The sequence below is a fragment of the Mobula birostris genome, chromosome 8 (assembly GCF_030028105.1).
Source record: "Mobula birostris isolate sMobBir1 chromosome 8, sMobBir1.hap1, whole genome shotgun sequence".
In the NCBI taxonomy this organism is placed as follows: domain Eukaryota; kingdom Metazoa; phylum Chordata; class Chondrichthyes; order Myliobatiformes; family Myliobatidae; genus Mobula; species Mobula birostris.
Window position 1 is genome coordinate 56,782,762 of NC_092377.1, and position 25,547 is coordinate 56,808,308.

At 43.9% G+C, this 25,547-nt stretch overlaps 1 protein-coding gene across 1 annotated transcript in view; it reads left to right on the forward strand.

Moving 5' to 3' along the window:
* sptbn1 (spectrin, beta, non-erythrocytic 1) overlaps positions 1-25,547 on the forward strand; it is a 299,332-nt gene that overhangs the window by 64,496 nt on the left and 209,289 nt on the right. The window contains exon 2 of the mRNA XM_072265205.1: positions 4,390-4,478. The gene's annotated coding sequence lies outside the window, so the exon portion shown is untranslated. The remainder of the gene's footprint in view (positions 1-4,389; positions 4,479-25,547) is intronic.

Genomic DNA, 25,547 nt, shown 5'->3' on the forward strand with positions numbered 1-25,547 from the left:
CTGAGTGATAGGGGTCCTTCATAATGTGAAGGTAGCACTGTTTTCCCTCTGTTTTTCATTATATCCTAAAAGGAACACATGACAAAGCAGCTGAATTTCAATGTGAAAATTCTCTAATCCAATCACAATCCACCCACTCAGCTTTAATAAGAAACTAATCTACTCTTGAAGTGGCTCATGACTGAAATCCGTAAATCCTGAATTTATCTCAAATTAAATTGCTATCAGGTAAATAGAGGTTTATTCCATAAACTTTCAGCCTTTGTTGCTCTGCCTGTATGAGGGAAGAGCTGATTCTATTTCAAAATCAGATTAAGCAAACCCCTTCCCCCAATTCTCTCTCAATGATGGACTAAGTATCATCCTACAATAATGTTTATTCTGACCAATAATTTTTTTCAACATTCCCCTGTCTCTTCTCCACTGCTTCAATGCCCATCTTACCCAGTCTTGAGTAAGTATTAAGTGTTATTATTAGGTTAATTTCAAGGAGAAAGTCGACTGACATGAAAAGGTATTTAACCAAAGCCTTCATGGATGTCAGTTGCTAGGTTTGTGGCAAGGAATAGCTGAGATTATCACTAAAAAGACTGCAGTTTTGTGTTTGTTTTGATGAGTCCAGATGGAAAGTTTCAACCTGAAATGTCAACTATTGATTTGATGCTGCTCGACCTGCTAATTTCTACCAGTCCCTTGTCTTTTTTTCCTTGAGGTTCTGGCTAATGGTGTCACAGGTTGATAGTATTAAAAAGAGCTTTTGCCACACAGGTCTTTTTAAATCAGAGTATTGAGTGCCAGAGTTGGAATGCTATGTTGAAGTTATGTACAATGTTGATGAGGCCAAATTTGGAATATTGTGTGAATTTCTGGTCACCTACCTTACAGGAAAAGTATCAATAAGATTGAAAGAGTACAGGATGTTGCCAGGACTTGAGGACCTGATTTATAAGGAAAGCTTGAATAGGTTAGGACTTTATTCCCTGGAGTGAAGGAGATTTAGGGGAGATTTGATGAAGGTACACAAAATTTATGAGGGGCATAGATAGTGTAAGTGCAAGTAGGTTTTTATTTACTGAAGTTGGATGAGACTAGCATTAGAGGTCGTACTCTAGGTAAAGGGTGAAAGGTGAAATATTTAAGGGGAACCTGAGGTTGAACTTTTTCATTCGGAGAATGGTGCGAGTGTGGAACAAATAGCCAGCAGCCGTGGTGACTATGGGTTTGATTGCAGCATTTAACATAGAAACATAGGAAGCATAGAAAACCTACAGCAGAATACAGGCCCTTCAGCCCACAAGGCTGTGCTGAACATGTCCTTATCTTAGAAATTTCCTAGGGTTACCCATAGCCCTCTATTTTTCTGAGCTCCATGTACTTGTCCAGGAGTCTCTTAAAAGACCCTATGAAGCATCTGCCTCCACCAGCGTCTCCAGCAGCCCATTCCACGCACTCACCACTCTCTGCGTAAAAAAAAAAAACACAACAACTTACCCCTGACATCTCCTCTGTCCCTACTTCCAACACCTTAAAACTGTGCCCTCTCGTGCTAGCCATTCCAGCCTGGGAAAAAGCCTCTAACTATCCACATGATCAATGCTTCTCATCATCTTATACACCTCTGTCAGGTCACCTCTCAGCCTCCGTCGCTCCAAGGCAAAAAGGCCGAGCTCACTCAACCTATTTTCATGAGGCATGCTCCTCAATCCAGGCAATGTCCTTGTATATCTCCTCTGCACCCTTTCTATGGTTTCCACATCCTTCTTGTAGTGAGGTGACCAGAACTGAGCACAGTACTCCAAGTGGGGTCTGATCAGGGTCCTATATAGCTGCAACATAACCTCTCTGCTCCTAAATTCAATTCCACGATTGATGAAGGCCAATACACCGTATGCCTTCTTAACCACAGAGTTAACCTGCGCAACAGCTTTGAGTGTCCTGTGGATTCAGACCCCAAGATCTCTCTGATCCTCCACACTGCCAAGTGTCTTACCATTAATACTATATTCTGTCATCATATTTGACCTACCAGAATGAACCACCTCACACTTATCTGGGTTGAACTCCACTTGCCACTTCTCAGCCCAGGTTTGCATCCTATCAATGTCCTGCTGCAACCTCTGACAGCTCTCCACATTATCCATAACACCCCCAACCTTTGTGTCATCAGCGAATTTACTAACCCAAACCTCCACTTCTTCATCCAGGTCATTTATAAAAATCACGAAGAGTAGGGGTCCCAGAAACAGATTCCTGAGGCACTCCACTGGTGACCGACCTCCATGCAGAATATGACCCATTTACAATCACTCTTTGCCTTCTGTGGACAAGCCAGTTCTAGATCCACAAAGCAATGTTCCCTTGGATCCCATGCTTCTTTACTTTCTCAATAAGCCCTGCATGGGGTACCTTGTCAAATGCCTTGCTGAAATCCATATACACTACATCTACTGCTCCACCTTCATCAATGTGTTTACTCACATCCTCAAAAAATTCAATCAGGCTCATAAGGCACGACCTGCCTTTGACAAAGCCATGCTGACTATTCCTAATCATATTATGCCTCAAATGTTCATAAATCCTGCCTCTCAGGATCTTCTCCATCAACTTATCAACCGTAGTGAATACTGAAGCAAAGTACTCATTAATTACCCCCGGTTCCGTACATTCTTTTCCACTGTCACACTTGATTGGTCCTATTCTCTCATGTCTTATCCTCTTGTTCTTAACGTACTTGTAGAATGCCTTGGGGTTTTCCTTAATCCGGTCCGCCAAGGCCTTCTCATGGCCCCTTCTGGGTCTCCTAATCTCTTTCATAAGCTCCTTCCTGCTTGCCTTATAATCTCCTGGATCTCTATCATTACCTAGTTTTTTGAACCTTTGGTAAGCTCTTCTTTTCTCCTTGACTAGACTTGCAACAGCCTTTGTACACCACAGTTCCTGTACCCTACCATCCTTTCTCTGTCTCACTGGAATGTACCTATGCAGAACTCCACACAAGTATCCCCTGAACATTTGCCACATTTCTTCTGTACATTTCCCTGAGAACATCTGTTCCCAATTTATGCTTCCAAGTTCCTGCCTGATAGCTTCATATTTCCCCTTACTCCAATTAAATGCTTTCCTAACTTGTCTGTTCCTACCCTTCTCCAGTGCTATGGTAAAAGAGACAGCATTGTGATCACTGTCTCCAAAATGCTCTCCCAATGAGAGATCTGAGACCTGACCAGGTTCATTTCCCAATACCAGATCAAGTACAGCCTCTCCTCTTGTAGGCTTGTCTACATACTGTCTCAAGAATATGTCCTAAACACACCTAACAAACTCCACCCCATCTAAACCCCTCACTCTACTGACATGCCAATCGATATTTGGGAAATTAAAATCTTCCACCATGACAACCCTGTTATTATTAAACCTTTCCAGAATCTGTCTCCCTATCTGCTCCTCGATGTCTCTGTTACTATTAGGTGGTCTCTCAAAAACACAGACACTCCGTAGACAATCCTTCCATGTCTTCCTCCTTTTCTGCAGCTGTGACACTATCTCTGATCAACAGTGCCATGCCCCCACCTCTTTTGCCTCCATCCCTGTCCTTTCTGAGACATCTAAAATATTTAAGACAGATTTGGAGTATGGAGGGCTATGATCCAGGTGCAGGTTGATAGAATAAGGCAGAGTTATGTTTCAGCAGGGACTGATGGGCCAAAGAGCCTGCTTCTGTGTTGTGGTTCTCAGCTCACTCTATCTGAAGTCTCTTGTGGCAACAGGTTGAGTTTTATTCTCTAACCATATCTGCAGCCAGTAACCACATTCAAATAATGAAATGACTACTTTGTTGTTGGATCCTTCATGCCTTAGCAACGGATGTTACTTCAAACATGAAACATGTTTTTGTTATCAGATCACACCATTGCTCATTGGTATGCTGCATCAAGTAGGATTTTCTGTTCCTTGTCCAGTCCCTGAGTACAAGTCATCTCTCACTGCACTTGTGAAATTCAGTCAACTTGGTGACAATGTTGCTTTTTTTCTTAAAATGTAATTACTTGTGGGAAAAAAAAGATCTAGCAGCATAAATAATTAAAAGGGGCATCCAGTTTGATCACTTAAGATTTATCCCAGTGAAGGTTAGTGGCACTTTCCATAGTTTAGCATGTAGGTTTTCCATTTGAAATGAACCATTACTATATTTAGTCAGCCTTATTTCTGGTATTTGGTCTGTTACTCTGCATTAATTGATTTGGATTATGCATACTCTTCTGACATTGAACTACAATATAAAATTCTGAAAATTATTATATTTCAGTTTGCAGAAATTTTCATAGTTTACCTTTGTGGTAGATTACTGTCTTCTGTGTAATGACAAAATGTTGCATTCTTATTTTTTAGAAACCGTCAAAGTGGCACAAATCACTGTTTTCGCTTGGAACATACAGACAGCAATTCCTGCAAAACAGTGTCTTAACTTGCTATCAAAGGTAAGTGAAAATGTTAAATCAAAAACAAATTCCATTTCAGACCAGCCATGTGGGTGTTCCATGCATTCACAAAATATTTCTGATTAAATATACCTGAAGAACAATATAATTTAAATATTGCTCGGTTAGTGATACGTTGCCATGCGATAATATTGGAAGCTTATTTCTTTCTATTCCTGTGATTGTACATGGTATAGTATGATTCCCATCAAACTAGTTAAACTGAAATCAAATAACTAAACAAGGCTGCTGTTGGCTTTATAAGTCGTTTATTCACAGGAGCAGCTCACCACCATGATTTTTTTTTCATTCAAGTAGTATGATATCATTACCATCATGTTAAATCAAAGTCCTGATGACTCTTACAAGAAGTCAGGTGCATCACACAGCACTATTTAATTATTGCCCCTACAACAAAGGTTTTCTTATCCCTGACAGTTCTTCACCCAACTTACGTCAATTTCCTGAATTAACCATCAGGAAGGTGCCTTTTATTGTTCAGATTTCTATTCAATATGGTTCAATGAGACATGTCTTTAATGATAGAATTTATGTTCACAAGATTTTTACAAGCAATAAAATCTAAAGATGAAAAGCTATTCTTTATTGTTGTATTAGCTCCTGAATTATATTCAGTAGTGATTCCCCTTTCTCCATTTTAAGCCTTTATCACTGTTTATAGTATAAGGACGAAGAAAACTGCATTGAGATGCTAAAGATGATAACTTGCCATGCACTTCTAATCTTAACGGAGTAACCTGCTCCAACTTGGGTGAGGAAGTTGTCAGAGCTATGTATCTACTTACTGATTGTATTGTATTTTTTGGTGCGTTTATTATAATCTGTCACGTGGGTTGGGGCATGCTAAAAGCAAATGAGTATAGTTACGTATTCACCCTTTGTCTTTGTTAGTTTAGTTTCATCTAGTGGAGAGGGAGTGAGCCGCAGGGAATTATGTATTTTGTTGACCACTAATTGGAACACTAACTTTGGTATTTCACTATTAGAATGCTAACTTTGCTTAGTTACATGAATCAATTGCTAATTGGAATGCTTAGTTACACTAATTATGCTATTATACCACTTAATATTGCTAATATCACTATTAGACTGTTACATTGCTAATTTAGTTTTATTAGCTTTTTTTATAGCCATGAGATCATTCAACTTTGCTGGTTTTGTAATAAAGGATGGAATGTACCTTTTTTGAGTTGGAAATTCATTATTTGGAAGTGCATCATACAGTGTCACTGAGTCTCTCAGCAGTTTTTGTTTGTTTTCAAGTAACCACTATAGTAACTAGGCCTTCTTTAGGTCTGTGTGTAAAATTTTATTGTGATGTCACAAGTCTACTATTTTTGTACAAAAAATTGCTACTATCAATAGAATTGAAGTCTGAGAGAGGATGTGTGTATTAGCATTTTTGTTTAGAAACTTCACGAGATAGGAAGAGGCCATTCAGCCTCATGTATGTTGGTCAGAAAGGAGCTGCCCAAACTAATTTCACCTTCCAGAATAAGATCCATAGCCTTGCAGGTTATTGTCTTCAACTACATATCCAAATAGTTATTGAAGCAGTCAGAGTTTCTGCCTCTGCCACATGGCCAAACAATGTGTTTCATACTCGTACCATCTCCGAACAAAAAGATTTTTCCTCACTTCCTCTCTGATACTTCTACCATCTCTTCAAATCTCTGCTAACATGAATATATAAATAGGAATGAATTATTTAAGCCCCCCCACAAAAAAATGTTCACCACTCTTAATTCTTAGGATAACCATGTTGAAAGCTGATGTATATTTCCAGTCTCTTGTGGATCTGGGCAGGTAGTGGGTAGTTTCCTCAACCATTTCAGAGGATATTTAGAAAACAATCACACCAATGAGAAGTAGCTAAAAAGATGGATTTTCTCTATTAAAAGATAAGCTACCACCAGGAGTATATGATCCCTGAAACTGATGTCAGTTGAGAGGTTGGTCATGACTAGACTGAACTGCCTCAGGAAGGACCTGGACCCACTGCATTTTGCTTATCGCCACAATAGGTCAACGACAGACGGAATCTCAATAGCTTCACTCGACTTTAAACAACACAAACACCTATGTCAGGATGCTGTTCATCGACTATAGCTCAGCACTTAATACCATCATTCCCACAATCCTGACTGAGAAGTTGCAGAACCTGGGCCTCTTTACCTCCCTCTGCAATTTGATCCTCGACTTCCTAATCAGAAGACCACAATCTGTGCAGATTGGTGATAACCCATCCTCTTCGCTGACAATCAACACTGGTGCACCCCAATGGTGTGTGCTTAGCCCACTGCTCTACTCTCTATATGATTGTGTAGCTAGACATAGCTCAAATACCAACTATAAATTTGCGAACAATACGACGATTGTTGGTAGAATCTCAGGTAGTGACGAGGGGGTGTACAGAAGTGAGATATGCCAACTATGGAGCAGTGCCGCAGCAACAACCTTGCACTCAACGTCCGTAAGAAGAAAGAGCTGATTGTGGGGTTCAGGAAGGGCTAAACGAAGGATTTCTCATAGAGGGTTCAGATGTGGAGAGAGTGAGCAGTTTCAGATTCTTGGGTGTCAAGATCTCTGAGGATCTAACCTGGTCTTAACATATCGATGTAGTTATAAAGAAGGCAAGACAGTGGCTATACTTCATTAGGAGTTTGAAGAGATTTGGCATGTCAACAAATACGCTCAAAAAACTTCTATAGATGTACCATAGAGAACATTCTGACCGCTGCATCACTGTCTGGTATTGGGGGGGCGGGGTGCTACTGTACAGGACCAAAAGAAACTGTAGAGGGTTGTAAATCCATCAGCTCCATCTTGGGTACTAGCCTACAAAGTACCCAGGACTTCTTCAGGGAGTGGTGTCTCAGTAAAGGCAGCATCCATTATTAGGGACCTCCAGCACCCAGGACATACCCTTTTCTCACTGTTACCATCAGGTAGGAGATACAGAAGCCTGAAGGCACACACTCAGTGATTCAGGAACAGCTTCTTCCCCTCTGCCATCCGATTCCTAAATGGACATTGAACCCTTGAACACTACCTCACTTTTTCTAATATACAGTATTTCTGGTTTTTGCACATTTTAATATATTCAATATACAAATACTGCAACTGAGTTACTAGCAGGCATGAACTTCAGATTGCGGCCTTTGCCATTGATCTCACCGGCTCCAACACCTCAGGGCATATTCAAAACCTGGACTCCAGCAACGACCATGGAGACATTCAAAATGATTGCACAACCACCAACTGCGACTCCAGCCTTGAACTCCAGGCCGGGTCTTTATGTGCTGCTGTTGTGACTCCCGTCTCCCCTTCCCCCACCACCACTCTGCAACTCCGTCTCCCTCAGATCCCACCGTCAACTCCTGGGCCCTCAGAGACTCCAACTTCCTCTCACCCCAACCATCCCCTCTTCATTGACACCCCCAGCCTCCCCCCTCCCACCTCTGATCCCAGCTCTCAAGATTCCAGCCTTGAACTCCAGGCCGGGTCTTTATGTGCTGCTGTTGTGACTCCCGTCTCCCCTTCCCCCACCAATACTCTGCAATCCGGTCTCCCTCAGATCCCACCGTCAGCTCCTGGGCCCTCAGAGGCTCCATCTTCCTCTCACCCCAACCGTCCCCTCTCCACTGACACCCCTAGCCTCCCCCTCCCCCCTCTGATCCCAGCCCTCATCCATGCCGGGTCTTTACCATCCCCTCCGACCTTCAACTATCGGAGGCAGAACGCTCTGTCCTCAGTAAGGGCCTCACCTTTGTCCCCCTTCGCCCACACCTCAGCGAGTTCCGTGTTCGCCATGATGCGGAACTTTTCTTCCGCCGTCTCCGTCTCCGAGCCTACTTCTTTGGCAAGGACTCTTCCACCCCCACCGATGACCCCTTCTCCCGTCTTCAACCCTCCTCTTCTTCATGGACACCCCGCTCTGGTCTTCTGCCTGCTTTGGATCTCTTTATCGCTAACTGCCGACGGGACATCAACCGTCTCGACTTCACCGCACCTTGTCCCCATTCCAACCTCACTCCTTCGGAACGCTGTGCTCTCCACTCCCACCGCACTAATCCTAACCTAATTATTAAACCCGCTGATAAGGGGGGGTGCTGTTGTAGTCTGGCGTACTGACCTCTACCTTGCCGAGGCACAGCGACAACTCACGGATACCTCCTCTTATTTACCCCTCGATCGTGACCCCACTAAGGAGCACCAGGCCATTGTCTTCCACACCATCACCGACTTTATCCGCTCAGGGGATCTCCCATCCACTGCTACCAACCTTATAGTTCCCACACCTCGCACTTCCCGTTTCTACCTCCTACCCAAGATCCACAAACCTGCCTGTCCTGGCCGACCTATTGTCTCAGCTTGCTCCTGCCCCACCGAACTCGTTTCTGCATACCTCGACACGGTTTTATCCCCCCTTGTTCAATCCCTTCCGACCTATGTTCGTGACATTTCTCACGCTCTTAAACTTTTCGATGATTTTAAGTTCCCTGGCCCCCACTGCTTTATTTTCACCATGGATGTCCAGTCCCTATATACTTCCATCCCCCATCAGGAAGGTCTCAAAGCTCTACACTTCTCTTTGGATTCCAGACCTAATCAGTTCCCCTCTACCACCACCACTGCTCCGTCTAGCGGAATTAGTCCTTACTCTTAATAATTTCTCCTTTGGCTCCTCCCACTTCCTTCAAACTAAAGGTGTAGCTATGGGCAGCCGTATGGGTCCCAGCTATGCCTGCCTTTTTGTTGGGTTTGTGGAACAATCTATGTTCCGTGCCTATTCTGGTATCTGTCCCCCACTTTTCCTTCGCTACATCGACGACTGCATTGGCACTGCTTCCTGCACACATGCAGAACTCGTTGATTTTATTAACTTTGCCTCCAACTTTCACCCTGCCCTCAAGTTTACCTGGTCCATTTCCGACACCTCCCTCCCCTTTCTAGATCTTTCTGTCTCTGTCTCTGAAGACAGCTTATCCACTGATGTCTACTATAAGCCTACTGACTCTCACAGCTATCTGGACTATTCCTCTTCTCACCCTGTCTCTTGCAAAAACGCCATCCCCTTCTCGCAATTCCTCCGTCTCCGCCGCATCTGCTCTCAGGATGGGGCTTTTTATTCTAGGACGAGGGAGATGTCTTCCTTTTTTAAAGAAAGGGGCTTCCCTTCCTCCGCTATCAACTCTGCTCTTAAATGCATCTCCCCCATTTCACGTACATCTGCTCTCACTCCATCTTCCCGCCACCCCACTAGGAATAGGGTTCCCCTGGTCCTCACCTACCACCCCACCAGCCTCCGGGTCCAACATATAATTCTCCGTAACTTCCGCCACCTCCAACGGGATCCCACCACTAAGCACATCTTTCCCTCCCCCCCCCCCCCCCGCATTCCGCAGGGATCGCTCCCTACGCAACTCCCTTGTCCATTCGTCCCCTCCATCCCTCCCCACTGATCTCCCTCCTGGCACTTATCCGTGTAAGCGGAACAAGTGCTATACATGCCCTTACACTTCCTCCCTTACCACCATTCAGGGCCCCAAACAGTCCTTCCAGGTGAGGCAACACTTCACCTGTGAGTCGACTGGGGTGATATACTGCGTCCAGTGCTCCCGATGTGGCCTTTTATATATTGGTGAGACCCGACGCAGACTGGGAGACCGCTTTGCTGAACATCTATGCTCTGTCCACCAGAGAAAGCAAGATCTCCCAGTGGCCACACATTTTAATTCCACATCCCATTCCCATTCTGACATGTCTATCCACGGCTTCCTCTACTGTAAAGATGAAGCCACACTCAGGTTGGAGGAACAATACCTTATATTCCATCTGGGTAGCCTCCAACCTGATGGCATGAACATCGACTTCTCTAACTTCCGCTAATGCCCCACCTTCCCCTCGTACCCCATCTGTTACTTATTTTTATACACACGTTCTTTCTCTCACTCTCCTTTTTCTTCCTCTGTCCCTCTGAATATACCCCTTGCCCATCCTCTGGGTTCCCCCCCCCCCGTCTTTCTTCCTGGATTTCCTGTCCCATGATCCTCTCGTATCCCTTTTGCCTATCACCTGTCCAGCTCTTGGCTCCATCCCTCCCCCTCCTGTCTTCTCCTATCATTTTGGATCTCCCCCTCCCCCTCCAACTTTCAAATCCCTTACTCTCTCTTCCTTCAGTTAGTCCTGACGAAGGGTCTCGGCCTGAAACTTCGACTGCACCTCTTGCTAGAGATGCTGCCTGGCCTGCTGCGTTCACCAGCAACTTTTATGTGTGTTGCTTGAATTTCCAGCATCTGCAGAATTCCTGTTGTTAACTGATTTACTTATTATTTTTATTTTTTTCCTCTTCTAGATTATGTATTGCATTGAACTGCTGCTGCTAAGTTAACAGATTTCATGTCACATGCTGGTGGTAATAAATCTGATTCTGATTATTTCCAGATTTTTTTTAAAGAATTAACATTATAAAATTTTGAAGCTGATATTTGAGCTGAAGATCTATAGTAATTGAAACCTTCAGGTCACAAGACCAATAACATTATCAAGACCCTACCTTGGTCAAGAAATTATCTGACATTACTTTCTTGTGAGAGCTGAAAAACATTGAAAGAAAGTATTATTCATTTCCTGAAGAAACTGAGAACAAGGAATCTTTTCCAGTAATATTTTGTTGAATATGTTTTTTAAAAAGAAGTCTTGCTGCTTAATCAAGTCTGCAAAAGCCATCATTTGAAGAATGCAGCTTGAATTTTATGGGTGTTTCTACATTTAATCATGGTAAAATGTGTGATTTTAAGGAAAGTTACTCAGTTTATAAAACTGTACATTTTTCTTTGAAGTATTTTGACAGGGCCTCATTTAATATCCCTCTGGTTATATAAAAAGCTGGTAGGTAATATGCTGCTGTCTTGTACTGCTGTAGTGCCCATTGTGAAGTTGACTTAGGGAAAAGTTTATATGGGGAATTTAAGAATATTTTTCTAGCCATAATAATTGGCATATGTGCAAGCTGAGACGGTAGTCTGGAAGTACAGGTGTCCCCTACTTTTTGAACGTTCGCTTTACGAAACCTCACTGTTACGAAAGACCTACATTAGTACCCTGTTTTCGCTTTCAGAAGGTGTTTTCACTGTTAAGAAAAAAATCAGCGTGCGATAAAAGGCAGCGCGCGCCCCGAGCAGCCGCTGTCCCCCGGATTTGGAACGGCATTGCTTTAACACGTTGCATTGAGCAGCCGTTAGCAAGATGAGTTCTAAGGTGTCGGAAAAGCCTGAAAGGGCTCGTGGGGGTGTTACACTTAGCGTAAAACTAGACATAATTAAGCGTTTCGATCGTGGTGATCAAAGCAAGGACAAAGTGAGTTTGGCTTGTGGAAGCTGACGAAGATGATGTTGAAGAGGTTTTGGCATCCCATGTCCAAGAACTGATAGATGAAGAGCTGATGCAATTGGAAGAGGAAAGGATAACAATCGAAACCGAATGCAGTAGCGAAATGAACGTGAAGGAACTGTGTGAGATTTTTGCTGCAATGATAAAGTACGACTTTAATTTTGAAAGGGTACGTAGGTTTAGGGGATATTTGCAAGATGGTTTGAGTACTTACAAAGAACTGTGTGATAGAAAAATGTGCGAGGCTCAGCAGTCAAGCAAGCCTTCCACATCAGCCACAGCAGAGGACGAATCTCGACCTTCGACATCGAGGCGGGCAGTCATAGGAGAAGATGAGCTGTCTGCCCTGATCGACGATGAGATGACACCCCCGTGTCCCATCACCCCAACACCTGGGCCCCGAACAGATACTGTACTGATTCGCGGAGAATGCAGCGATAGCCTGGAGGCACACAGCACATCTTTATGAAAAAAGCCGAAATAAACATGCTAATTAATTAGGTGCCGCCTAGCACGTAATTGTCAGCTCAGATCAGAGGCAATGTGTGAGATTTTCGCTACGGAGATCTGTGCAAGCAATCATTGTAGAGAAGTATTTCTACTTTATATAGGCTGTGTACTTATCATATCATTCCTGCTTTTACTATATGTTACTGGTATTTTAGGTTTTATGTGTTATTTGACATGATTTGGTAGGTTATTTTGGGTCTGCGAATGCTCACAAAATTTTCCCATATAAAGAAATGGTAATTGCTTCTTCGCTTTACGACATTCCGGTTTACGAACCATTTCATAGGAACGCTCTACCTTCGGATGGTGGGGGAAACCTGTAATGGAATTCCATTATTATTATTATTATTATTATTAGTTTGTCCTAAGCTTGCTTTTTCCACTAACGAGGCTTCTCATAATTTTATACACCTTTTTTTCACCTCCTCTGTTCTAATTATCTCCAAGTTCACTTAGGTTTTCAGAAGAAAACCTTGTCCTCTGAGGGCTGAGAGCATGATGGGGAATAAGGTTCTGAGTTAACGAAAGAGAGCTTAAGTGCATTCTTTAAAGGTACTGTTGTGCATGGTGTACGATAAATGCACACCTTGGCACCAGTGAGAAGCACTAACAATTGTTGTGGATGTTAGCAGCTGCTTGAGAATTGTGACTGCACCTGTGCAGAAAAGTGTTGACTGTTCTATCACAAATGTGGCTTTGAGGAATTAGGAGGTGAGCCCTTTGCTGGTAGGTATCATTGTTTTAAAGCAGTGATCTGGTTGGTCCTCACGTATTTCTAATTCAAGATGACCCCTTTGAATGACAAGGGAGTCAGAATTTACAAGGTACAGTTAGCTAAAGAAAGGGTAATGCCTTGTTGGAGGTGGTCTTAACTGGAAACTTGGATGACATGAATGTTGTTTGCCATATGTTGGCCCAAGCCTGGGAATTAAACCAATATGGACATTGTTAGTGGAAATGTTGTGAATCAGACCAATGGACCTGTCAAACCAATAGGTGCATTCTTGACCCCATCATGGATGAAACGGGATCAAGGATTTTTAACTGGTGAATAACTTACGATATCAGTGTTCTTTTTCCGGAACCCCATGCCAGCTCAGTTTTTTAAAAAATTGATTCACATCATTCAGCAGGGCAGTAAACAGTTCAGCAGGTACTGATATTATCTTGCAACTCTAGGGACCTGCTTTTGATCCTGACTTCTGGTGATATCCGTGTAGAGTTTGCCTAGTTTTTCTGTGACCCTATGGGTCTCATTTGGATTTCCTCCCACATCCCAAAGCTGTGCTGGTTGGTAGGTGAATTGACCATTGTAGGATGCTCCCCACTGTAAGTAGGGTAACAAGAGTCAGGGTAGAGTTAATGGGCCTGTGAAAGGGAACAGAAATAAGTGAAGAAATGAGATTGAGAATGCTCTGAGAGATGGTATGGACTCCAGACCAAATGAGCTCTGTGTTAAGGAAATAGAAGTAATGACAAGTTAGAAATTGTAGTACCTACCTGATGAAGTTTTAGTCTGCCACTTTTATGTAATAGTAGGAATTGTTAGATCTGGGTCTGAGTGGTGATGTGAAAGCTACTATTTTATTCAAAGGTCACTGGACTTAAAGTGCAAGTCTACTTCAGAGATCTCTTTAAGCTTCAGCAGAGAATTAGAGCAGTGATTAGATTCCTGTTTGACCCCAAATTCCCACTCACAAAGTGTAGAAAATTATGAGAGGTCTAGACAAAGTGAACAGCAAGTTTAATAATTCTTGGTCACTGAATAAAAGTAAAAGATTAGAGGGTGGAGTTAAACACTGCACTTTTATACACAAAAACAAGCCATGAATAGGTATTTATGCCCCATAACTCAGAAGAATATGCGCAAAGCTGTAAAATGAGACTTGTCAGTGTTTTTCAGTTGTGTGGGCACAAATGAGTTGAATAAACTTGTATGATTCTAAGATTGCATGAACAAGAAGCTGGCATTTATTTGTAAAACTTTCATTGTCAAAAGTATAGATGTAATTCTGTTACTTGTACAATATATCCAATATGCCCTGACATAAGTATTTTCTCTGAAAAATAAAATGATGTTTCACTGTCTTTCAGTGGTATATTGGTGAAGTAATAGACAGTGCAGAATAGTGAAACCATGAACCAAGTTAAGAATAATGAAATATCTGGTGTGTATGGGAAATGCTTTTCCTTTTTCCTTCTTTCTGGAATAATCTTTTTTCACCCTTACTAAGATGATGCCAACAGTATATATCACCAGGACAGACTTGGACTTTCCTCTTTCACAGACATCCCCATTCCCTTCCCAGCAACTTTAAATGTTTTTTTAATCTCCATTTCTGGAGACAAACTGTTGACTGCTATCTTTTTTAAACCTACTGATATCCACAGTTATCTTGACTATACCTCTTCCCAAACTATCCCCTATAAAAATGCTATTCCCTTTTCTCAGTTCCTTCATTTGCCATATCTGTTCCTAGGAGGTGGGTTTGTTGTCGTGTGGATGAAATCACCAGAGAGACAGAGTCACTGGTAGATACAAAGCAGCTTCTTTATTCAACACAACAAGGTACAGCAGGCATCATACAGACAGAGACGTTTTCGGTAGAAAGGTCTGCTAGCCCACTGTGGGCTCGATATTTATATGCTAAACACAAAGGCAGTCGATACTTAAAAGTTATAGACAATGCATAGATAATGCTTCCTTTTGAAGCTACATACAAAACATCACACCTTCTGACTTCATCCTTTCCTTTCGACACCAACATGTCTGGGTTGGTATCCACAGCCTTTAGGAGTGGAAGTTAAATCCACAATACATTTATTTGGCATTTTGCATGCTCACAGAGAAGACAATTAATATTTATAAAGTATAGATAATACTGTCTTTGAAACTACAGGATCTGGTCAAACTGCGCTGCCAGAAGCAACTAGTATTTACACTTTTTTAGGAAGCGCATTGTTGTGGACTCAATCCACAGTAATTTGTCAAATAGAAGTCTTGTGGCCAAAGTCATTTAAGTGTAAACGGATCATCTACCCAAAAAAACTCGTCTAACAGTACTCCTCTTGGCCCTCCTAGACAAAAATTAAACTTGTATCAGGAAAGGCCAACCTAGGAAGATCTGCTCAAATAGGGCCGCAAAAATGTCCTGTCTCAAAATCCCCCCCCACCCCAATTTCATGTACCTCGATATCTATCCGAACATTCCCTAATCGCTACCAACCAAATGTTAAGCAGAGAGGCTGTTCCACGTCTTTAGAAATGCGGCTCCTTTTGTGTGCCTGTCGCCGGCTCTTTCCCTGCAGGCTGACTGCAGCTTAATCATATTCCTTTGTCTTTAGCCCTTCATCCTCTGGTCGCTGAAACTCTCTTTCCAGGAGCACCCACAGGCTCCCTCATCGATGTACAAGAAAGGGTTGGGGCAGCCTCTATGTAAACGTCTGAAAGGATCTCTCCCCGGTGGCACCCTCTTCTGAACTGTTCGGTCGATCACTGGCCCAACTGCTGCAAGGGCCCAGCTCCTCAGACTTGGGGTGACTGCTTTCAGATGCCGTGTGCAGTCTGAAATGCCAACAAAGTGGTGGACCTTGCCGTCTCTGCTTTAACTCAGAAATCCCTCCCCATCTATTTCCCAAATAATTTTCTATACTATGCTATAAAATTAATCATCTACCTTCAGCAACCAGCATTTTTTTTTACAGAGTACCATCATCATCACACTTTAGCAGGCTATTCGTGGTTTTCCAACATGCTCTCAGTGTCTTCTGCCATGCTGTCAGCGTTTTCTGCCTTTACGTTTTCTCCGGGTATGTTTTCATCAGCTGTGGTCAGGTCTGGCATGGCAGACTGATGTTCCTGTCTTAGGTTTTCTGTAAATACATGGTTACTGGGTAGACTTCGTCCCCTGCTCCGTCTGTGGGAGCAACAAGAGGGTGAGTCATATGCTTTAACCTGAGTCCAGTGTTTCCACTGGCTGCCTCACCGAATCTGTACACAGACACACGTATCTAGGCAGGTTGTGTTTTCTGTTGGTTGTATGCGTTCGCTGCCCCTGACTCGTCATATTATTTCTCCCTTTCCCGAATCTCTAACAGCTCCTGCTTCTCTTAGGATGTCTATTCCAAGGATTGTACCCTCATTATTTGGGCGTACCCAGAAATACACTGGAAGCTGCACTCCCCTGATTTCTAGTATCTGCTTCTCTCTTCTTTCTGCTTTTACTGTTTTCCCTCCTACACCCCTGATGTAACTGGTCTGTCCAGTTGTTGGTAAGGGTAAGTCTGTTATTGATACTGTTACCCCTTTGTCCACTAACATATTGCATTCCTGTCCCCCTAACAATGCTGTTGTGTACATCTGCGGGTCACCAGCACTAGCAGTGGAGCCCGCTGCCACATCTTTTCCTGCCCTAAGAGGCGCCGTTACTAGCTCTTTGATCTGATCGACAGTCAGACCGGTTCCTGATGGGGTGAGTGACTGGGTGTCTGCTGCGACCTTCGCCTGGGTTTTCCCCCTCCCTTTAGGACACTGTCTCCAGCATGTCCCGATAGGCCACAACTGTAGCATATCAACTCCTTCACTGTCTTATACCTCGTCTGGCAGTCCTTTGCTAGGTGTCCAGCTGCTGGCAAGCAAAACCATCTCTCCAGGACATCACAGCAGCTGCATCCACTATACCCACTTTACGATTTCTGTTGCCTTTTCTTTGGTCTATCTCACTGGCCCATGAAACTAACGCAGAGTAGTTGGACCCTACTGTTATGCCTAAATCTAAAACTTCCTGGTGGGCTGAGCTCAGGCCTTCCTTCAGCATTTTTAGGAAGACTGGGTCATCCCTCCCTGGATTATCCAACCCTGAATACTCCTCATATGCTTGTTATTTACGTTCTGCATAATCCATGGCTGTCTCGTCAGCTTTTTGAATCACTGCCATTATTGATCCCCAGCTACTCTCGCCTCCCCCCCAGTTGCTGCCTCACTTCCTCTTTAAAAGAGCGATATCTTTCTCCATTACTGGCGCTCCCAGTAGTTGCCCGTGTACCATCCTGCACCCCCTGGGCCATCCTGTCCAACATATTCCTCAGGCACTTGGCTTTCACTAACACGTGTATATCTTTAGGGTGCACCTGGTAGATTTCAACCATTTCCTCGAGCTTACACCAGAATTCTGGATTCCCACAGGCGACTTTTAAGTGAGGGCAACTCAGACAAGAAGCTTTGTTTCTCCTTGGGGGTGAAGGGCTTATGAGTAGTTGTAATCAAGGTCAAAGGCTGGCTCGGATCATCAGGATTCTCAACCTGACGTTGCCTGACCTCCATAGGTGCCATTCTGGTAGATCTATCTGGGTGAAACCTCTCCCTGAGATAACTCCATACTAATTCCCACACTATGCAAAATATAAAACCGCAGAGTATGTATTCCACAATCTGCCACTTTTGAATACCTGAACTCGTGATGCCTGCTATATTCCTTTGCATCACACTTGCAAACGCATACACTAAAATGCAGCTCCCCAAACGAGTATACACACCCCCTACTCTGGCGTCCCGAACCATACCGTCGGTTACCGCCTTTCGCAACTGGTGGTCCAAGTCTCACCAAGTTAACCCATGCAAAGATTCCTCACTTACATAAACACAGATGCACACGCACACAGTACTTTTATATCTACCAGTTCAGCTCTCCACGTTCGTGATACCTCGTGTCCCGTGCACCACCGACCGAACAGATCCAAGTGTGAGTGTTATTCTGGAAAAATACTCACCAATTTAGACTGCTAGGAACACTGGCCACACCACAGGTCATGAAGTATCCCACTTCTGACACCAAATGTTGTTGTGTGGATGAAGTCACTGGAGAGACAGAGTCACTGGTAGATATAAAGCAGCTTCTTTATTCGACACAACAAGGTACAGCAGACATCATACGGACGGAGACGCTTTCGGTAGGAAGGTCTGCTAGCCCACTGTGGGCTGGATATTTATATGCTAAACACAAAGGCAGTCGTTACTTAAAAGTTACAGACAATGCATAGACAATGCTTCCTTTTGAAGCTACATACAAAACATCACACCTTCTGACTTCATCCTTTCCTTCCGACGCCAGCATGTCTGGGTTGGTATCCACAGCCTTTAGGAATACACGTTAAATCCACAATACGTTTATTTGGCATTTTACATGCTACATAATGCTATCTTCGAAACTACAGCATCTGGTCAAACTACGGCCGCAGAAGCATCTGGTATTCACACCTTTTTAGGAAGCGCATTGTTGTGGGCTCAATCCACAGTACTTTGTCAAATAGAAGTCTGGTGGCCAAAGTCATTTAAGTGTAAACGAATGATCCAACCCAAAAAAACTCACTTTAACAGGTTGATCCAATTCTTCCAGTCATCCCCACTCCCCTATCTTCTCCCCATACTCTTTGATGCCCTGGCTAATCAAGAACCTATATATCTGCCTTAAAATGCACCCAACGACTGGGCCTCCACAGCCACTCATGGCAACAAATTCCACAGATTTACCACCCTCTGACTAAAGTAATTTCTCAACATCTCTGTTCTAAATGGATGTCCTTCAATCGGGAAGTCGTGCCCTCTTGTCCTAGACTCCCCCACCATGGGAAATAACTTTGCCATATCTAATCTATTCAGGCCTTTTAACATTCGGAATGTTTTTATGAGATTCCCCCTCATTCTCCTGCACTCCAGGGAATACAGCCCAAGAGCTGCCAGACGTTCCTCATACGGTAGCCCTTTCATTCCTACAATCATTCTCGTGAATCTTCTCTGAACTCTGTCCAATGTCAGTATATCCTTTCTAAAATAAGGAGCCCAAAACAGCACACAATACTCCAAGTGTGGTCTCACAAGTGCCTTATAGAGCCTCAACATCACATCCCTGCTCTTGTATTCTATACCTCTAGAAATGAATGCCAACATTGCATTCGCCTTCTTCACAATTGACTCAACCTGGAGGTTAACCTTTAGGGTATCCTGCACAAGGACTCCCAAGTTCCTTTGCACCTCTGCATTTTAAATTCTCTCTCCACCGAAATAATAGTCTGCCCGTTTATTTCATCCACTAAAGTGCATGACCATACACTTTCCAACATTGTATTTCATTTGCAACCTCTTTGCCCATTCTCCTAAACTATCTAAGTCTCTCTGCAGGCTCTCTGTTTCCTCAACACTACCCTTCTCCTCCATCTATCTTTGTACCATCAGCAAATTTAGCCACAAATCCATTAATAACATAGTCCAAATCATTGACAGACATCGTAAAAAGCAGCGGTCCCAACACCGACCCCTGTGGAACTCCACTGGTAATCAGCAGCCAGCCAGATTAGGATCCCTTTATTCTCACTCTCTATTTTCTGCCAATCAGCCAATGTTCCACCCATGCTAGTAACTTCCCTGTAATTCCATGGGCTCTTATTTTGCTAAGCATCCTTGTGTGGCACCTTGTTAAAGGCCTTATGAAAATTCAAATACACCACATCTACTGCTTCTCCTTTGTCTACCCTGCTTGTAGTTTCTTCAAAAAAATTGTAGTAGGTTAGTCAGGCAGGATTTTCCTTTCAGGAAACCATGCTGGTTTTGGCCTACCTTGTCATTTGCCTCCAGGTACAGTATTCCATAATCTCATCCATAACAATCAATTCCAACAACTTCCCAACCACTGTTGTCAGGCTAACAGGTCGATAGTTTCCTCTCTGCTGCCTCCCACCCTTCTTAAATAGTGGAGTAACATTTGCACTCTTCCAGTCATCTGGTACAATGCCAGAAACTATCGATTCTCGAAAGATCATTGTTAATGCCTCCGCAATCTCTCCAACTAACTTCATCAGAACCCGAGGGTGCATTCCATCATGTCCAGGAGATTTATCCACCCTCAGACCATTAAGCTTCCTGAGCATCTTCTCAGACGTAATTTTCACTGCACATACTTCACTTCCCTGACACTCTTGAATGTCTGGTATACTGCAGACGTCTTCCACTGTGAAGACTGATGCAAAATACGCATTCAGGTAAGGGGGGGCGGTTACTGCACAGGATCAAAATAAGCTGCAGAGAATTGTAAACTTGGCTCCATCATGGCCACTAGCTTCTGTAGTATAGAGTCATAGGAAATACAGCACAGAAACAGGCCCTCTGGCCCATTTAGTCTGTGCTGAACTATTTAAACTGCAGTCGACCTGCACTGGGGCCATAGCCCTCCATACCCAACCGTTCATGTGCCTATCCAAACTTTTCTTAAACATTGATATCGAGCTTGCATGCCCCACTTGCGCTGGCAGCTCTTTCCACGCTATTATGATCCCCTGAGTGAAGAAGTTTCCCCTCATGTTCCCCTTAATCTTTACATAGAACATAGAATAGTACAGCACAGTACAGGCCCTTCGGCCCACAATGTTGTGCCAACCCTCAAACCCTGCCTCCCATATAAGCCCCCACCTTAAATTCCTCCATATACCTGTCCAGTAGTCTCTTAAACTTCACTAGTGTATCTGCCTCCACCACTGACTCAGGTAGTGCATTCCACGCACCAACCACTCTCTGAGTAAAAAACCTTCCCCTAATATCCCCCTTGAACTTCCCACCCCTTACCTTAAAGCCATATCCTCTTGTATTGAGCAGTGGTGCCCTGGGGAAGAGGCGCTGGCTGTCCACTCTACCTATTCCTCGTAATATCTTGTACACCTCCATCATGTCTCCTCTCATCCTCCTTCTCTCCAAAGAGTAAAGCCCTAGCTCCCTTAATCTCTGATCATAATGCATACTTTCTAAATCAGGCAGCATCCTGGTAAATCTCCTCTGTAGCCTTTCCAATGCTTCCACATCCTTCCTATAGTGAGGCGACCAGAACTGGACACAGTAATCCAAGTGTGGCCTAACCAGAGTTTTATAGAGCTGCATCATTACATCGCGACTCTTAAACTCTATCCCACGACTTACGAAAGCTGACACCCCATAAGCTTTCTTAACTACACTATCCACCTGTGAGGCAACTTTCAGGGATCTGTGGACATATACCCCGAGATCCCTCTGCTCCTCCACCCTACAAGTATCCTACTATTTACTTTGTACTCTGCCTTGGAGTTTGTCCTTCCAAAGTATACCATTTCACAGTTCTCTGGGTTGAACTCCATCTGCCACTTCTCAGCCCACTCCTGCATCCTGTCAATGTCTCTCTACAATCTTTGACAATCCTCTACACTATCTACAACACCACCAACCTTTGTGTCATCTGCAAACTTGCCAATCCACCCTTCTACCCCCATATCCAGGTCGTTAATAAAAATCACGAAAAGTAAAGGTCCCAGAACAGATCCTTGTGGGACACCATTAATCACAATCCTGCTATCTGAATGTACTCCCTCCACCACCACCCTCTGCCTTCTGCAGGCAAGCCAATTCTGAATCCACCTGACCAAACTTCCCCGGATCCCATGCCTTCTAACTTTTTGAATAAGCCTACTGTGTGGAACCTTGTCAAATGCCTTGCTAAAATCCATATATATCAGATCCACTGCACTACCCTCATCTATATGCCTGGTCACCTCCTCAAAGAACTCTATCAGGCTTGTTAGACACGATCTGCCCTTCACAACGCCATGCTGACTGTTCCTGATCAGACCATGATTCTCTAAATGCCTATAGATCCTATCTCTAAGAATCTTTTCCAGCAGCTTTCCCACCACAGACGTAAGGCTCACTGGTCTATAATTACCTGGATTATCCCTACTACCTTTTTTGAACAAGGGGACAACATTCACCTCCCTCCAATCCTCCGGTACCATTCCCGTGGACAACGAGGACATAAAGATCCTAGCCAGAGGCCCAGCAATCTCTCCCCTCGCCTCGTGGAGCAGCCTGGGGAATATTCCATCAGGCCCCGGGGACTTATCTGTCCTAATGTATTTTAACAACTCCAACACCTCCTCTCCCTTAATATCAACATGCTCCAGAATATCAACCTTACTCATATTGTCCTCACCGTCATCAAGTTCCCTATCATTGGTGAATACAGAAGAGAAGTATTCATTGAGGACCTTGCTCACTTCCACAGCCTCCAGGCACATCTTCCCACCTTTATCTCTAATCGGTCCTACCTTCACTCCTGTCATCCTTTTTTTCTTCACATAATTGAATAATGCCTTAGGGTTTTCCTTTACCCTACTCGTCAAGGCCTTCTCATGCCCCCTTCTTGCTCTTCTCAGCCCCTTCTTAAGCTCCTTTCTTGCTTCCCTATATTACTCAATAGACCCATCTGATCCTTGCTTCCTAAACCTCATGTATGCTGCCTTCTTCCACCTGACTAGATTTTCCACCTTACTTGTCACCCATGGTTCCTTCACCGTACCATTCTTTATCTTCCTCACCGGAACAAATTTATCCCTAACATCCTGCAAGAGATCTCTAAACATCAACCACATGTCCATAGTACGTTTCCCTGCAAAAACATCATCCCAATTCACACCCGCAAGTTCTAGCCTTATAGCCTCATAATTTGCCTTTCCCCAATTAAAAATGTTCCTGTCCTCTTTGATTCTGTCCTTTTCCATGATAATGCTAAAGGCCAGGGAGCGGTGGTCACTGTTCCCCAGATGCTCACCCACTGAGAGATCTGTGACCTGACCTGGTTCATTACCTAGTACTAGATCTAGTACGGCATTCCCCCTGGTCGGCCTGTCCACATACTGTGACAGGAATCCATCCTGGACACACTTAACAAACTCTGCCCCATCTAAATCTTTGGAACTAATCAGGTGCCAATCAATATTTGGGAAGTTAAAGTCACCCATGATAACAACCCTGTTATTTTTGCACCTTTCCGAAATCTGCCTCCCAATCTGCTCCTCTGAATCTCTGCTGCTACCAGGGGGCCTATAGAATACCCCCAGTAGAGTAACTGCTCCCTTCCTGTTCCTGACTTCCACCCATATTGACTCAAAAGAGGATCCTGCTACGTTACCCACCGTTTCTGTAGCTGTAATAGTATCCCTGACCAGTAATGCCACCTCTCCTCCCTTTTTCCGCCCTCTCTATCCCTTTTAAAGCACTGAAATCCAGGAATATTGAGAATCCATTCCTGCCCTGGTGCCAGCCAAGTCTCTGTAATGGCCACTACATCATAATTCCATGTATGTATTCAAGCTCTCAGTTCATCATCTTTGTTCCTGATGCTTCTTACATTGAGGTACACACATTTCAGCCCTTCTACCTTACTGTCTTTACACCGTTTATTCTGCTTCTCTTTCCTCAAAGCCTCCCTGTATGTTAGATCTGGCTTTACTCCATGCACTTCTTTCACTGCTCTATTGCTCTGGGTCCCATCCCCCTTGCAAATTAGTTTAAACCCTCCCAAACCATGCTAGCAAACCTACCTGCAAGGATATTGCTCCCCCTCGAGTTCAGGTGCAACCCATCCAATCTGTACAGGTCCCACCTTCCCCAGAAGAGATCCCAATGATCTAAAAATCTAAAACCCTGCTCCCTGCACCAACTCCTCAGCCACGCATTCAACTGCCATCTCCTCCAATTCTTACCATCACTGTCACGTAGCACTGGCAGCAATCCTGAGAATGCCACCCTTGAGGTCCTGTTCTTCAGCCTTCTGCCTAGTTCCCGAAACTCACACTTCAGGACCTCATCCCTCTTCCTGCCTATGTCGTTGGTCCCAAAATGTATCACGACTTCTGGTTGCTTTCCCTCTCGTACCAGGATGTCGTGCACTGGGTCAGGGACATCCTGGACCCTGGCACCCGGGAGGCAACAAACCATGCGGGTGTCCTTCTCACGTCCACAAAATCTCCTGTCTGCTCCCCTGACTATAGAGTCTCCAATGACGACAGCTCTCCTCTTTTCCGTCCCACCCTTCTGCACCTTTCACCCTTAACCCATGACCTCTGGTTGTACTTCAGTGGAAAGGTCTGCTTGCGTTTGCCCATATTCCTCATAATTTTGTATACCAAAACTGCACACACTACTCCAAATTAGACCTCCAAGTTAGTCTTGTATAACTTCAATATCCCATCTCCTATACTCAGTACATTGATTTATGAATGCCAATGTGCTAGAAGCTTTCTTTACAACACTTATCCACCTGTGATGCCACTATTAATGAATTATGAGCCTGTATTCCCAGATCCCTTTGTTCTACTGCACTGCTCAGTGCCCTACTGTTCACTGTGTAAGACCTACCCTGGTTTGCCCCATTGAAGTGCAACACCTTGCATTTGTATGCATTAAATTCCATCTGCCATTTTTCTGTTCATTTGTCCAGCTGGTCCAGCTCCCACTGCAAACCTTCCTCGCTGTCCACGACACCACCAATCTTGGTGTCACCACAGATTTACTGATTGAGTTAACCATATTATCATCCAGATCATCGATATGACAAACAACGAAGGACCCAGCTCCAGTTCCTGTGGCACATGACTAGTCACTGACCTCCTGTTACAGAGGCAGCCATCTACTACCACTCTGGCTTCTCCCACAAAGCCAATGTCTAATCCAATTTACTGCTTCATCTTGAATGCGGAGTGACTGAACCTTCTTGACCGATCTCCCACGCGAAACCTTGTCAAGTGTCTGACTGAAGTCCATGTAGAAAACATCCACTGCCTTGTTTTATCAACTTTCCTAGTAACTTCCTTGAAAAACTCAAAGATTGATTGGATATAACCTACCATGCAAGAAGCCATGTCTGTCTAAATACTTATATATGGTCCCTCAGAATACCTTCCAGTAACTTTCCCACTATGATGGCAGGCTCATTGACCTATAATTTCCTTGTTTATTTTTAGATCCTTTCTTGAACAGTGGAACAACATTGGCTATTCTCCAATTTTCTGGTACCTCTCCTGTCGCTAAGGATGATTTAAATAACTCTGCTTGGGCTCCTACAATTTCTGCACTTGCCTCTGCAGGGTCCAAAGGTACATATTGTCAGGCCCTGGGGATTTATCTACCCCAGTTTGCCTCAGGACAGCAAACACCTCCTCTGTAATCTGTATACGGTTCCTGAAGTTGATGCCACTTTGCCTCACCCCTGTAGACTGTGTCCATCTCCGGAGAAAATACAGATGCACAAAATATATTTATGATCTGCCCCATCTCCACACATGGATTAC